The 13,307-nt window shown below is 50.8% G+C and overlaps 1 protein-coding gene across 4 annotated transcripts in view; it reads left to right on the top strand.

Moving 5' to 3' along the window:
- Window positions 1–3,959: 3,959 nt before the first annotated feature.
- Window positions 3,960–13,307, top strand: part of TMEM184B (transmembrane protein 184B) — a 46,229-nt gene continuing 36,881 nt past the window's right edge. For 2 of the 4 annotated variants that reach the window (XM_081309747.1, XM_081309744.1), the window contains exon 1: window positions 3,960–4,095. The gene's annotated coding sequence lies outside the window, so the exon portion shown is untranslated. The remainder of the gene's footprint in view (window positions 4,096–13,307) is intronic. The other 2 variants (XM_081309745.1, XM_081309746.1) reach the window with 1 other exon arrangement.

The following is a 13,307-nucleotide window of genomic DNA, read 5'->3' as shown; positions in this document are numbered from 1 at the left end:
GACCCTGTCTCTAAATAAAATCTTAAAAAGGGCTGGAGGTGTGACTCAGTGATTAAGTACCCCTGGGTTCAATCCCAGATACTAAAAGAAAAGAAAGAACTCATTGATTGATAAACCATTTGTTAGCTTTTCTTGGGATCTTTCTGTCAGATCAGTCGGGGCAGGCAATGGCCAAAGGAGGCAGATTTAAAAGGGCCGCTGAACAGGCTTTATTGAGATATCACTCCCGGGCGGAACTCATCAGACCCACAGAGGGGACAGGAGAAGGGTCTGAGGAGAAACCGCGTGGAAGCTCAACCGGACTGGACTTTTATGGGGCTTACAGCAGGAAGGGAAAGGCTTGGGACAGGAAAAGGTGTTTCTAGGGTCCCTTGCCCCCTTGAAGTTGGTCAGGGGAGTTGGCTGAACTCCAGGATTGGCCAGGGGGTCCTGTTAATTGACAGGCGTTTCCACCAGCATCTGATTGATGTTCTTTTCCAGCGAGGGCTGCTTTGTTCTAAGTTGCCACTAAGTCACCACCAAGTCACTGCCACCAACCTAACACTTTCTTCTAAGCATTTTTTTTTTTTTACAGAGTTCAGACCAGGCTCGAACACAAACGTATTACTACCTTTTTTACCCAATATCATTCCTAAATGTTTCCCCCATAGAAATGATTAAGTGTGTGTAGAAATCTGCCACAATTTATTTCATAATTCTTTTTTTTTAAAGAGAGAGAGAGAGAGAGAGAGAGAGAATTTTTTTTTTTAATATTTATTTTTTAGTTTTCAGCAGACACAACATCTTTGTATGTGGTGCTGAGGATTGAACCTGGGCCAGGCGACCGCGCTACCGCTTGAGCCACATCCCCAGCCCTATTTCATAATTCTTAAGTGATTTTCAGGTTATTTTAAATTTATTTTATTTTATTTATTTTTTGGTTAGGGAGAAACTAATTAAAACAGAATGGGGAGTCGGGCATGGTGGCACACACCTGTAATCCCAGCTACTCAGGAGGCTGAGGCAGGAGGATGACAAGTTTGAAGCCAGACCCAGCCACTTAGCAAGATCCTGTCTCAAAACAAAGGTGCTGGGATGTAGCTCAGCGCTCTCCTGGCCTGTGGGAGGCCCTGGGTTCAAGCTCCCGTACTGCACAAAAACAGAGGAACCAGGAGGTAGACTGCCTTGGTCCTAGCTGTTTCCTGGGCAGAGAGGGCTAGAGCCTGCGGTGAGGGAAGGCTTTCTTCTTCATTAGCCAGTGGGCTGGGAGACCGCCATAACTGTCCAGAAGTTAAGGTGGCCGAAACCAGGGTGGTGGACACAGGCCTGGAGAGGAGATAGGACAGAGATAGGGAGATCTCTGAGCCTCAACAGAAGGGGCGGATGGGCGGAGATAGAGAGAGGGAGGGGCAAATCTTTTCTTCCTTTTGGAAATCCTGAGCTGACAGGAGAGGCTTGTATCTCCAAAGAGGAGCAACCAAGGAAAGTTCCCAGGGCCACCTGTTGACCTGCCGTGTCACCAGGCCAGGTGACTTTCTGTCTTTGAGCCCCTTTCTGAGGACCCATGCCTAAAAATACCCACCACCTGCCTCTGCCCCCAGCAGCCTTGGGCCTCTGTAAACTGAGACCGGTGGGTGAGCTGAGCAGGGACTGGGTGTGGTTCGGCCTGAAAGCCCTGCTCAGGACGGTGGATACCAGGTTGTGTCTGGTTATAAACATGCGAGACATAGCGGTGGCTGGCACCAGGACTTTGTCCTTGTGGAGGGAGGGAGAAGTTCGAAGTCATTAACAAATGATTACAATGTAATTGATAAGCCTGGTCCTGAGCCCGGCAGGACTTCATAACTGGGCTGGGAAGGAATTTTTCTAGAAGGACTTTGCTTTCATAGGATATTTGTTCTTGCTACGAATACACTGTGTACCCAGGTTTGCTCTGCTAACTCCTGTGCTAAGTACTGGGGTTACATAGGGAAATAAAAAGGATTAAAAATCTGTGTCTTCTTTGCATTTATGTTCTACTGGGAGAAGACAGAGAGCAAAATAGGCAAACTAATGTGATAGAAATGGAATGTTACTAGGAAAACAGAGCGTAGTGCAGGGGGGACAGGGTGTGCATGTGAGGGGTTTGGCTACTTACCAAGGCAAGGTGGGGGACAATGGAGCAAACCCTTGGACCCTGAGGGGGGATCATTCTGTACCTGGGGAACAGTAACAGAGAAAACAGCCAGTGGGAAAGACCTGAAGCCAACTGTGTTCCACTAGTTCTAGGAACAGCAGCGGGTCATGTGGAGAGCCTGAAGGGTCCGAGATGAGGTCAGGCATGTCTGGGCAGGGAGAATGGCAGATCAAGCCTTTGTTCGGACTTGTAAGGGCTCCAATTTTTATTTAGAATGAAATGAGAGCTGGGCATAATGGCACATTCCTGTAATGCCAGTTAACTCAGGAAGCTGAGGCAGGAGGTTCACGAGTTCAAGGCCATCTGGGCAACTTAGTGAGACCCTGTCTCAAAATAAAAAAGAAAAAGGGCTGTGGGTGTAGCTCAGTGGTGGAACATTTGCCTGGCAGATGTGAAGCCCTGGTTCAATGGGCAGTACTCCCCTCCCTCTCCAAAAAAGAGGAGTCAGTGGAGGATTTTGAGAAAAATGCTATATTTGACTCAGGATTTACTTATTATTTATTTATTTATTTAGCCGTACTGTGGATTAAAATCAGGGCCATGCACATGCCAGGTGAGTGTTCTACGGGTTTCAGAATAATTCTTCTGATTCCCACACTGACATAGACCAGACAGAGAGCAAGAGGAAGATGGGTTTGGAGAGACTTGCAACAATCCTGGGTAGACCAGCAGTGGGGGTGGAGTGGAGGAGGTCAGAGCCTAGGTATATTCTGCAGATAGAACCAACAGAATTTCCTGCCTGCCTATGTGGATAGAGGCAGGAGAGGGGATTCAAGCATGATTCCAGGTGCTGGGCCACAGTGGCACATGTCTGTAATCCCAGTGACTCAGAAGACTGAGGCAGGAGGATGGAAAGTTTGAGCTCAGCCTTGGCAATGTATTCAGACACTGTCTCAAAATAAAAAGGTTTGGGAGTGTGGCTTTGTGGTAGATGGCCTCTGGGTTCAATCCTCAGTGCCCCCACCCTACACTACCCAAACGGAAGGAGTTCTGACCCAGAGAATGAAGGATGGAGTTGGCCACAGCTGGTGGGGTGGTGGTGAAGGCTGGGAGGGAGCAGATTTGCATGTGTGTAGAAGAGGTATGTATGACCTTGGACCTCCAAGCAATAGATGTCATCAGAGAGTTGGGGGAGGTGGAGGGGAAAATATAAATTTAGGGCTCTTGCACATCAACCCAGAACTTGATTGCATTTTTTTGAATTGTCTTTTTTTTTTTTAATTGATTCCATTTTATGCTTTTCAGTTCACTGGCTAAAGATGTGGACCTGGCAAACAGAAATAGGTCAGGCGGCTGGAATGATACCTGCAGAGTGTGGCAGGTCCGGCCACCTAGAGCGAGGAGGGGCAGGAACGAAGCGCAGCTAGGTAGAATGGGAAGAAAAATCCGCTTTCCGTGCTTTGCCGATTCGTTTCGTGTTCCTGCACACAGCACTCGGTATACGTTCACGCCCCAATTCCACACGCATCTTTCACGCAACAAATAGACACTGTATTCAGTTTCACCTTCAAAACAGGCTCAATTGGAAGAAATTAGGGTTAAGAGAAATTGAAGCGGCGATAGGACGCCACAGAATTTGTAGCGGGTGGTTCTAAGTCCAGGCGCCCAAGGAAGCTCTGTGATGGGCGGAGTTGCGGGGACCCATTTTGGTGTGCGAGCCGCAAGAGAACCAGGTCACCCCCTCCGAGCGAGCGGCGCGCTGCGCTGGACTTCGCTGCGAGGCTCCTTTAAGGCCGGGCGGGTGACCTCAGCCGCGCACTCACCGCCCCGCCCTCCCGGCCGCGCGCCCAGTGCGCAGGCGCGCCGCGGCGGCACTCCGCTGGGCTCGGGACGCGCCGGCGGCGGCCGACACTCCGGGCTGCGGCGCCGCCCGCTCGCCCCGTGCGCAGAGCCCGACCGCCGCGCGTCGCCCGCACACGCCCCCGCCATGGGCTCCTGAGGTACCCCGCCCCGCCAGCCTCGCGCCGGAGGGGGCGGCCGCGGACTCCCGGGGGCGGGGGTCTGCTCGGTTCGGGGAGGCCGGCGCGGGGAGCGTCGGCCTCTGGTCCCGGGGAGGGATGGGGACGGAGACCGCTGGCCTGGCCGGGGAGGGAGGGAGCGTCCGTGGCCCCGCCGGTCCCGCCCTGTGCCCCCTCTCCGCGCCGCGGTCGCGGGCGGCTCGTGGGTGTGCCTGCCCCCCCTCCCCGCCAGCGTGGCGGGGGCCGCGTCTGGAGTGTAATCGGACCTGCCCGTGGGGGTGGCCGGCGAGAGGGGCGGTGGACGCAGGCCCTTTGCGAGTGGATCGTGTGCGCTCGGGTGGGTGTGCTGGCGCCTGGCACTGCCGAGTGATGGGGGAGGCATCTGAGCCCTGTGCGGTGGCGGTGACCCTGCGGAGGGTACTTGGCTGGGGAGGCCTTTAGGGCAGCGTGCATGGATGGTGTACAAGCCCCATTCACTGGTCCGCGTATTTGGAGGCTCCAAGTCTGTCTGCCTGCAAAGGGACCCTGGAGGCTGATTTGGGTATCATCCTGTGGGTTGTGCATTTCTTCCCTTGGGCCCCTTGCTTGGATCTACTTGCATCAGTGCCAGGTGACTCCAGTCCATGGCAAGGGAGTGAGGCTGGGAGTGGGCACAGATATCCAGTCCATGTCTTCTGGGGGAGGGGTTGTTTGAGGCCAGACATTTTACCCCTCCCTCCCTTCCAGGGCATCCTGGGCAAAGCAGGTGTTTGCATGCCTGATACCTGTGTGTGAGGTGAAAGCCATGTATTATTTATTTGACTGCTGGGTGTTTTATGTAAGGAAAGAAGTAGCAATCTGTGCCCTGGAGGCTGGTGTGTTGCAGAGTCAGCCTGGCAAACAAGCTCACCTGCACCTGCAGAGGAGGTGAAGGTCTCAGAGGTGTGACTTTCTTGACAGGTTATGCATGTAACGTCCCTTTCCATGTCCCTTGTCAACATGCTTGGTGGGCCCTTGGGTTCTGCACATCCAAGTATCTTGTTGAGAGTGTTGTGCATGTTAAAGTTGGGACTGTGGGGTGGGAGAGCCCTCGAAGCCAAGCCTGTGCCCATTTGAGGCCCTGGGCATCAAGGAATTTTCAGGTGGGTGAGTGTATCAGACTTGGAAACACGTAATCACAATGATGTGAAAAACACAAAACAAAGGAATAGGAGTGCAGAGGTGGGTTTAGTGCTGGGGGAGGGGAATGTGGCACAAAGGGACAGTTGAGCCATCTGATATTCCTTTGTGCTTCCCATGTAGACTTTCACAGTTAATTCTCACAGCAGTTGTATAGTTAAGAACTATTGTTATCCCTATTTATGGATGAGGAAAACTGAGGCCCAGAGGAAATTCATGGCTCACTTGTCCATCATGCGTTGAGGCCTGAATGGAGTCATCCTTGAGCCAGGACCTCCCTTGCTTCCAGATCTTGTTGCCTTCTAACTTATTGAACATCTGGTATGTGCCAGATACCATGCTGAAGATGAGCACAGAGATCTGAAGATGAATGGGTTCTAAGGGCCTGCCCTAGGGTGGCTCACAATCTGCTAAAGAGATGGAAATAGAGAGTGACCCCAATCCAGGTGACCCCAATGGCCAGTAGGTAAATGCACTGTAAATTCTCTCCAAGAACCATAGGCAATCTGGGGTGCTTTTTTGCAGTTTGGGGGGTTTTGAATGTGTTATAAGTTGCTCTAATGGTGGTGATGGATTTTACAAGGAGTCCCTTCTAAATGTCCCCACTGGGGTAGAAGAGCTTCCACATATGGCCAGATGAGTGACCTTGTTGTCCTAGTTCACTTTGTGTCTGCTGAGTTCTGGGAGCCTGGGCTCCTGCCTGGAGGGGTTTTCTCCCACTCTCTGTCGTGGAGGTTTGGCTGCTGGCTGGCCTGCCTAGCCCTCTCCCTGCGAGGGGCTCAGTGCTATTTCTAGTCCCTGCTGTGCTCATGGCTCTCCATGCATTCCCTGGAGTAGAAACAGCCTTGGCAAGGCAGGGTTCAGCCCTTTGTTTTGAAACCAAGTAGCAGCGGATAGACTGGGGATTTGGTGTGTGAGTTCAGGGAGGCAGATGGGCTGGGGGAGCTCTGTGTGGGGTCTGCTCTAGGACCTTCGGCTGAGGCTCTTGTGGCAGCAAGCACTTTCTGAGTACTTACTGTGTGCCCTGCACTGTGCCAGACCTTGGGGAAGAAAGGCCAGAATCATGGGTGGTGCCCTAGAAAAAGCTGTGGCTGACTGAGGGAGCCCAGCATGTAACCAGTATGTGCAAGACAGTGCTCTACTTGTGGTGGAAACAGAGGGCCCTAAAGGGGCCCAAAGGACAATAGGAACAACAGCTCGTTTATTGAGCACTTACTGTGTGCCAGGCACAGTTCAAAGTGCTTTCCTGAATCATTGTGTTTCATCCTTGCGCCACCAGTGAGAGGGGCGGTCACCTTCTGCATGGAGGCCAGGCTGATCGGACTTCAGAGCCTTGCTCTTCCCACTGTCCTAGGATGTGCGGCAAGTCTTCTATGCTCTGAAGGGCAAGGGGCACTGGACCCATGGAGGAAGGGAGAGATTCTAGGTAGAGGGGGACCCTGGGCAGCTGTGGAGGCTTGAAATGCCTCTCCTCCTAGATGTGGCTGTGATGGGTCTTGGGGAAAACCTTTGAAGACCATGCTAAGGAATTTGAACTTGATCCTGATGTGGTCACCAAGGAGTCTTGAAAGTTTCCAAAAGGAAGTGACATGTTCACCCTTGTGTCACCTGGCAGTATCATCATCCCACATCGTCCTTCCTTCCTGCAGATAACTCCAAGAAGACCTGCTTTCCTCCAGAGTGCTTTCCCTCTGGTCCCTGCATCCTTTTAGTCGCTGCTGGTCTTCATTTCTCTTCTCCCAGCGGCTTCTGGTCTGAAGGCTTGTGTACCCAGGGGGAACCTCTGGAGCCATGGCAGCTGGCCTCTTTTGCTGACTGAGCAGGCTTCACTGAGCTGGAGCTTGTTTTATTTAAAGGACTGAAGGTCTCCATGAGCAGGACTCGTGGATCCTCACTGACCTCTCATGCCATAGATCTGCCACAGAGGAGTGCCTTGGAAGCCGTGGCTCATCATCCAAGCAGCTCTGTAAATACAGGCAGAGGGGAGCAAGGGACAGTGCTGGAAGTGGAGCAGGGACACTGGGTTTACCTGCTGGGTCTCATCTGTGAGCTCATTGCCTCCGCTTTGCTGGGGTTTGCCTGTTGATGCAGTGACATGCTAGTCCCACCAGGGTGTGGGGAAATCGATGCCATCCCTCCGTGTGCGGCTGAGAGCTGTGGGTTGATGTGTTGTAGTTGGGGTCTTTGCAGAGTACTCTGAAGCACAGCTGCAGGAGGGATATGGGAGCTGATAGGGTGAGGGCAGGAGTTGAGGAAGACTTCTGAATTGGGGGCCTTAGGATAGGAGGATGAGGATTCAGGGAAGGGTCAGAAATGGTCACTGGGAGCACAGGAACAGGTGGGAGATGGGGAGATAATGCAGGGAGCAGTTTTGGTGACCTGAAGAGATAATTCAAAGATATAGTTCAGATCCTTGCTGTTATTAGTCCTGTGGCCTTGTGCAAGTTGCTTACCAGGTTCAAATTCCTGTTCTTTAAAAATGGGGGTGTGTGCATGATGTAATGTCTTTCGTCTGCAAAATGGGAGCACTAATAGTGCAGCTGTCACGGGGCTGTCATGACCAAATGTCTACTTGGAGCTCGTCAAGGCACCTGGCACATAGTACATGCTCAACACACACTAGGTTGTACTGTTATCCTATAAGCCTCTTGCTTCATTCAGAAAAAAGATTGAGGGCCTGTGTATGTGAGGAACTGCCCCAGGGAGCTGAGTCCAACTGGGGAGACATGTGTCAAACACACAGGTTAAAATTGTCATGGGTGCTATGAGGTCATTCTTGCTGGGCAGACACTTTCCTGGTGAGGTGATGATTAAGCTGTCACCGTGTGAAAAGGCAGAGGAGATGGGCTGTAGGCAGAGGAACAGCATGTGCAAAGCAACGTCTGATTTCACGTCTGCAGAATTGTATGGCAGACCCATACAAGGACTCAGCACCTAGTAGGTGCCAGATAAATCTTCATGGAATGTGATCTTCAGCCTCAGATCAGAAGGGGAAGCAGGAGAGTAGGAGGGGCTGTGGAGAGAGAATCGGTTGGTCACTTGGTGCGGGATCTTCTCTTCATTCCCTCCCATCGCCTCCGCCTCTGCCAAAGGGACTGCAGCACAGGTACCTTAATGCAGTGCACGCCACATGGGAAGTGGGGGGCTGCCGGCTTTCTCATTAGGTGCTCCTTGAACTCTGCTTTTCTGAAGGACTGGAGAGGAAGCCACATGCAGAGGGAGTTGAGAACCAGAACTAGGCCGGATACCCAGAGCGCTTCTGCTGTTGCGTCAATGTGGCTGAAACCCTGGGCTTGGGTGCAACATTGAGAGCTGGCCAATAAGCAGGTGGTGGCGCACGCCTGTAATCCCAGCAGCTCAGGAAGCTGAGGCAGGAGGATTGCAAGTTCAAAGCCAGCCTCAGCAACTTAGTGAGGCCTTAGATAACTTAGTGAGACCCTGTCTCAAAAGAAAAAGGCTAGGGATGTGGCTCAATGGTTAAGTGCCCTTGGGTTCACTCCCCAGGACCAAAAAAAAAAAAAAAAAAAGAAGGCTGGCATGTGGCTTTGCATGGGCAGCATTTCCAGTCTTCAGTTAACGGGGCTCAGTGTTGCTCCGTGTCTGGCATGAAGTCTTGCACAGATAGGTTCTGAAATAGCTTTTGACTGAGCAAATGAAGAGTTGAATGGGTTAATGGCATTATCACACAGGATAAAACTGGAATTCTCTAAAAGTGACAACAAGGACAATCAGAACAGGATTATTAATTGGAACCAAGGTGGGGTCATCAGGCGCCTATGGTGTCCATTAAACAGATTTTGGTTTTCCAAGGGCAGTTGCCCGCGGGAGGTGCAGGAGCTCTCAGGCCTAAGGAGAGAGTCAGGAAGCCTGGCAGACACCTTCTTTCCTTCTTCTGTGGGGAGGAAGCCAGAGGGGAAGATCCCACCCAGAAAACCTTTGTGCCTAACCTGCGTCACTTCCAGCTTCACTGTGTTTTAAAAAGCTACACACAACTCAGCGAATGTTATCGTGGTGAGAAGTTTGCAGTGTCCCTGTCAGTGTTTCCACCTTGAGAAACAAGACACAGTGCTTGCTGGCAAACTCAGAACATAGAAAAGGTTGAAATAATTAAAGGGCTGGGGTTGTGGCTCAGCGGTAGAGCGCTGGTCTCGAACGCACGAAACCCTGGGTTCGATCCTCAGACCACATAAAAAATAAATGAGTGAAATAAAGGCATTCTGTCCAACTACAACTATAAAATAAATATTTGAAAAATAATAAAAAATGTTTTAAAAAAGAATTAAAATCACCCCACTTTCACAGTCAAGAAATGATTTGTTGAAGTTTGGGTGGATGTTCGGGCGAGAACTGTGTTATCTCATTGTTCACTTACGCTCCGTCAAATACACTTACCCTCAAAATTGAAGTTAGTCATAGAAAAATCAGAGAAGTCCTAAACAGAGCCCTGGTGCTCTGTCTCAAGTTCTCCGCAGGAAAGATGAAGGTCCCAGTCTGTATCCTGGATCACCACCATGGCACGAGTGGTGGACAGGGTACTGGGCTGAGCCTCAGAAACTGGGTGATAGCCTCCAGTGGGTCACTCGCTCTCTCTGAGGCCCCCCCCCCATACCCCTTCCCTCCTCCCAGTGCCACAAGACTCAGGGGAGTTCCCAGGTTAGAAAGCCTTGAGCCACCCCCCCCCAGGCAAGGGCGTGGCTTGGAGTGTGAGCAGGTCACTGAAGAAGGCAGGAGAGGGCGATTGTGTGTGTGTGAGTCGGTGCCTGTGTGTGTGTTGCTTTTTTTTTTTTAACTTTTTTTTTAGTTGTCAATGTACCTTTATTTCACTTATTTATATTCACTACTGAGAATTGAACCCAGGGCCTCACACTGCTAGGTGAGTGCTCCGTGACTGAGCCACAACTCCAGCCCCTGCTGCTGCTTTTCTAGTAGATGGATGCAATACTTTATTTAATTTATTTATTTCTATGTGATGCTAAGGGGTGGGCCCAGTGCCTCACATGTTCGAGGCCAGCGCTCCACCACTGAGCCCCAGCCCAGCCCCCTGGGTTGCTTCTTTCTCAGTCTGGAGTCTGTTGGGGGATCCTTCTGAAGACTTGCCTCCTTGCTGCAAAGCCCTGATCTGTGGTCATGCTGTCCCACAGTGGTTGAATCCCCCTCCCCACAAAGCAGGTGGAGTGAGACCTCCAGATGTTACTGCATCTGTCACCCTGAAAGGGATTTTCAGATCAGACAGCTTCCCCACCCTGAGGGACATATGGTACTTTTATTTTTCTCCTGCTGCAACCCCTGTGGACAGTCTGCACTGAGGGTGGCCCTGTCCTGCTGGCAAGGGGCTGAGAACTTCCACTCTTTGGGCGGGGCCGTTCCCCCAAGCCCGCTGGGTCATCATTTACAGAAAAGCTCCCAGAGAAAAATAACCCCGTGGTGTGCTGTAGCCCCTGGCAGAGCCTCCTGGTTTCTGCCTCCCACACCCGTGGTTTCCGCTTTATCTGGGATGGGCAGTGAAGCTGGGTGCCCCTGAAGCTGGGTGCCCGTGCAGCACAGTGACAGGGGTTGGCAAAGGCTGTGTGAGGGCATTACTATTAATATTAGCAACTAACTGTATTAATTTTGTCCTCACTGGAATTTGCGTAGGGCTTTGCCAATTACATTTCATATTTATCTTTTCATTTAATATTCCCAATGGCCAGGAACCTTGAAAGAATTATTATTATTTATTTTTTGATACTGTAGATTGAACCCAGGGGTGCTTTACCACTGTTCTACTTCTCCAGCCCTTTTTGTCTTTTAATTAAATAATTAATTATTATTTTTTAAGTTGTAGTTGGACACAATACCTTTTATTTATTTATTTATGTTTATGTGATTCGGAGGATCAAACCCAGCGCCTTGCACATGCTAGGCGAGTGCTCTACCACTGAGCCACAACCCCAACCCCTTATTTTTTATTTTGAGGCAGGGTCTTACTAAGTTGTTTAGGGCTTTGCTAAATTACTGAGGCTGGCTTTGAACTTAATGATCTCCTGTCATGGCGTCTGGAGTTGAGTTGCTGGGATTACAGGTGTGTGCTACCAGGCCAACCTATTATTGTTGTTATTTTGTAGATGAAGAGACTGATGCTCAGAGGGTGAATTTCCTGAGATCCTGGGGATGGAAGCACCCAACTTTCTGTCCCTTTCTGTCTTGAGTGGTCACCCCAACACTTCCTGCCCACAGAGAATGTGTGGCAAACTAGAAAGCCCAGCACCTTGGATTGCTGCCTGGACTGTGAAACGTATTGGCAGGATTCAGGTCAAAACAGTGGGGGCGGGGCTGGGGATGTGGCTCAAGCGGTAGCGCCCTCGCCTGGCATGCGTGCGGCCCGGGTTCGATCCTCAGCACCACATACCAACAAAGATGTTGTGTCCGCCGAGAACTAAAAAATAAATATTAAAAATTCTCTCTCTCTCTCTCTCTCTCTCTCTCTCTCTCTCTCTCTCTCTCTCTCCTCTCTCACTCTCTCTTTAAAAACAAAACAAAACAAAACAAAAAAACAGTGGGGGCCCCAGATGCTCTGCCGGGGTGTGCTGCGCAGGATTGCTTGGGACAGGTGGAGGTCTGGGGAGAGCTTTTCAGGTAGTGAGACCACCTGGAGCACATAGGCCCGGGACCCAGGCAACTCTAACTGAGGTTGAGGGAGCCTTCCTGGGGCTCTTGGAGTCCCTGCCTCACCTCCAGGAGATGGCAGTATGTGAGTTTCTCAAGGGGGTTTAAACAAATAGGACTCCAAAAATCTGGATTCCAAGACAGTGGGTATTTACTTTATGAAGGATGGTTGATGCACCGTGTATCGATTAGAAAATTATAATAGCCACAGCCCGGGTGCAGTGAGGTGTGAGTTCCCGGTGGCTCAGCCAGTAGAGCTGGGTGGTGCAGGCCGGCAGGGTGAGGAGGGTTCTTTCTCTCAGGGGCATCTTTCACCCAGCCGGGGCGAAGACCTTTCCTTTTATCCACACTCATTAGCAGGAAGCCCTGTCCTGCTCACTGCATATGTTCAGCTGTCCTCATCCTCAGGGAAGACACTCAGTTTCCTTCTGGAGATTTCTTCCATTCTCCGTGGGTCACTAGCTTGAGCAATGCTTAGATGGCAATAGCTGTTGAGCACATGAGTTATGTAACAGGTTTGTGATGGGCCAGGAACAGAGCCAGTCAGAGTGAGTGTGGGCACCCCCTGTTGGGTCCCCTCTTGCCTGTGGGGGCTTTTTTTTTTTCTTCTCTCTTGAACAAATCCTGCTCTTTGACATGGAAAAAAAAAAGAGTGATCCTGGGTGTCCCTCACAGCTGCGATGGCCTGAAGCTTTTGCAGTGGAGGAGCGGTAGGTGCACCCTGCTGGGCTGTGCTAGTCTGGGAGCTGACAGCCCTTGGGCTTTGGGATCTGCCCAAGCCCACCCACTCCTCCTCTGTGCACTGGCACCTTTACCCAAGAAGGCCAGTTACAGCTGAGTGTGAGGGGACCCAATCTGTGCCTTTATGCTAACCCTGGGACCAGAACATCAGAGCCAGAGCTGGGAAGGACTGAGAGGCCCAATGGGTCTAGCCTTTTTTTTTTTTAAATCCAATCCCGTTTTTGACTGCTGGAAATCAAACGTAGGGCCTCACACATACTAGGCAAGCACTGTACCACTGAGCTACATCCCAGCTCCAGGGCTAGCCTCTTACCTAGTTAGGAAAGCAACTTTGACCAGAGCACTGAGCAAGTTGGGGCTCCTCTGGGTCTAGCACAATCTCCTGACTCAGAGCTCTGCTTGCTGAAACTCAGCTTTTCTCTACCATTTCTTCCTCTGGACATCTTAAAACTACACATGGTCAGTATTGTATCTAACTTTGAAGTTCATTTCTTGGATGAACAGTTTAGGTATATTCTGCCTCTCTAGTGATAGTTCTCAAAACTACATTTCTTAACACCTGTACTTCTAGGAATTTATCGTATGGATGTGTTAACACAGGTGCAGATGACTTATTTGCAAAATTAGTCATTGCTGCCTTGTTTGGAATA

This window comes from Spermophilus citellus (assembly GCF_964194105.1).
Source record: "Spermophilus citellus genome assembly, chromosome: 10".
Lineage (NCBI taxonomy): Eukaryota > Metazoa > Chordata > Mammalia > Rodentia > Sciuridae > Spermophilus > Spermophilus citellus.
Note: the sequence above shows the minus strand (reverse complement) of the source record. Positions and strands in the feature narration are given on the sequence as shown.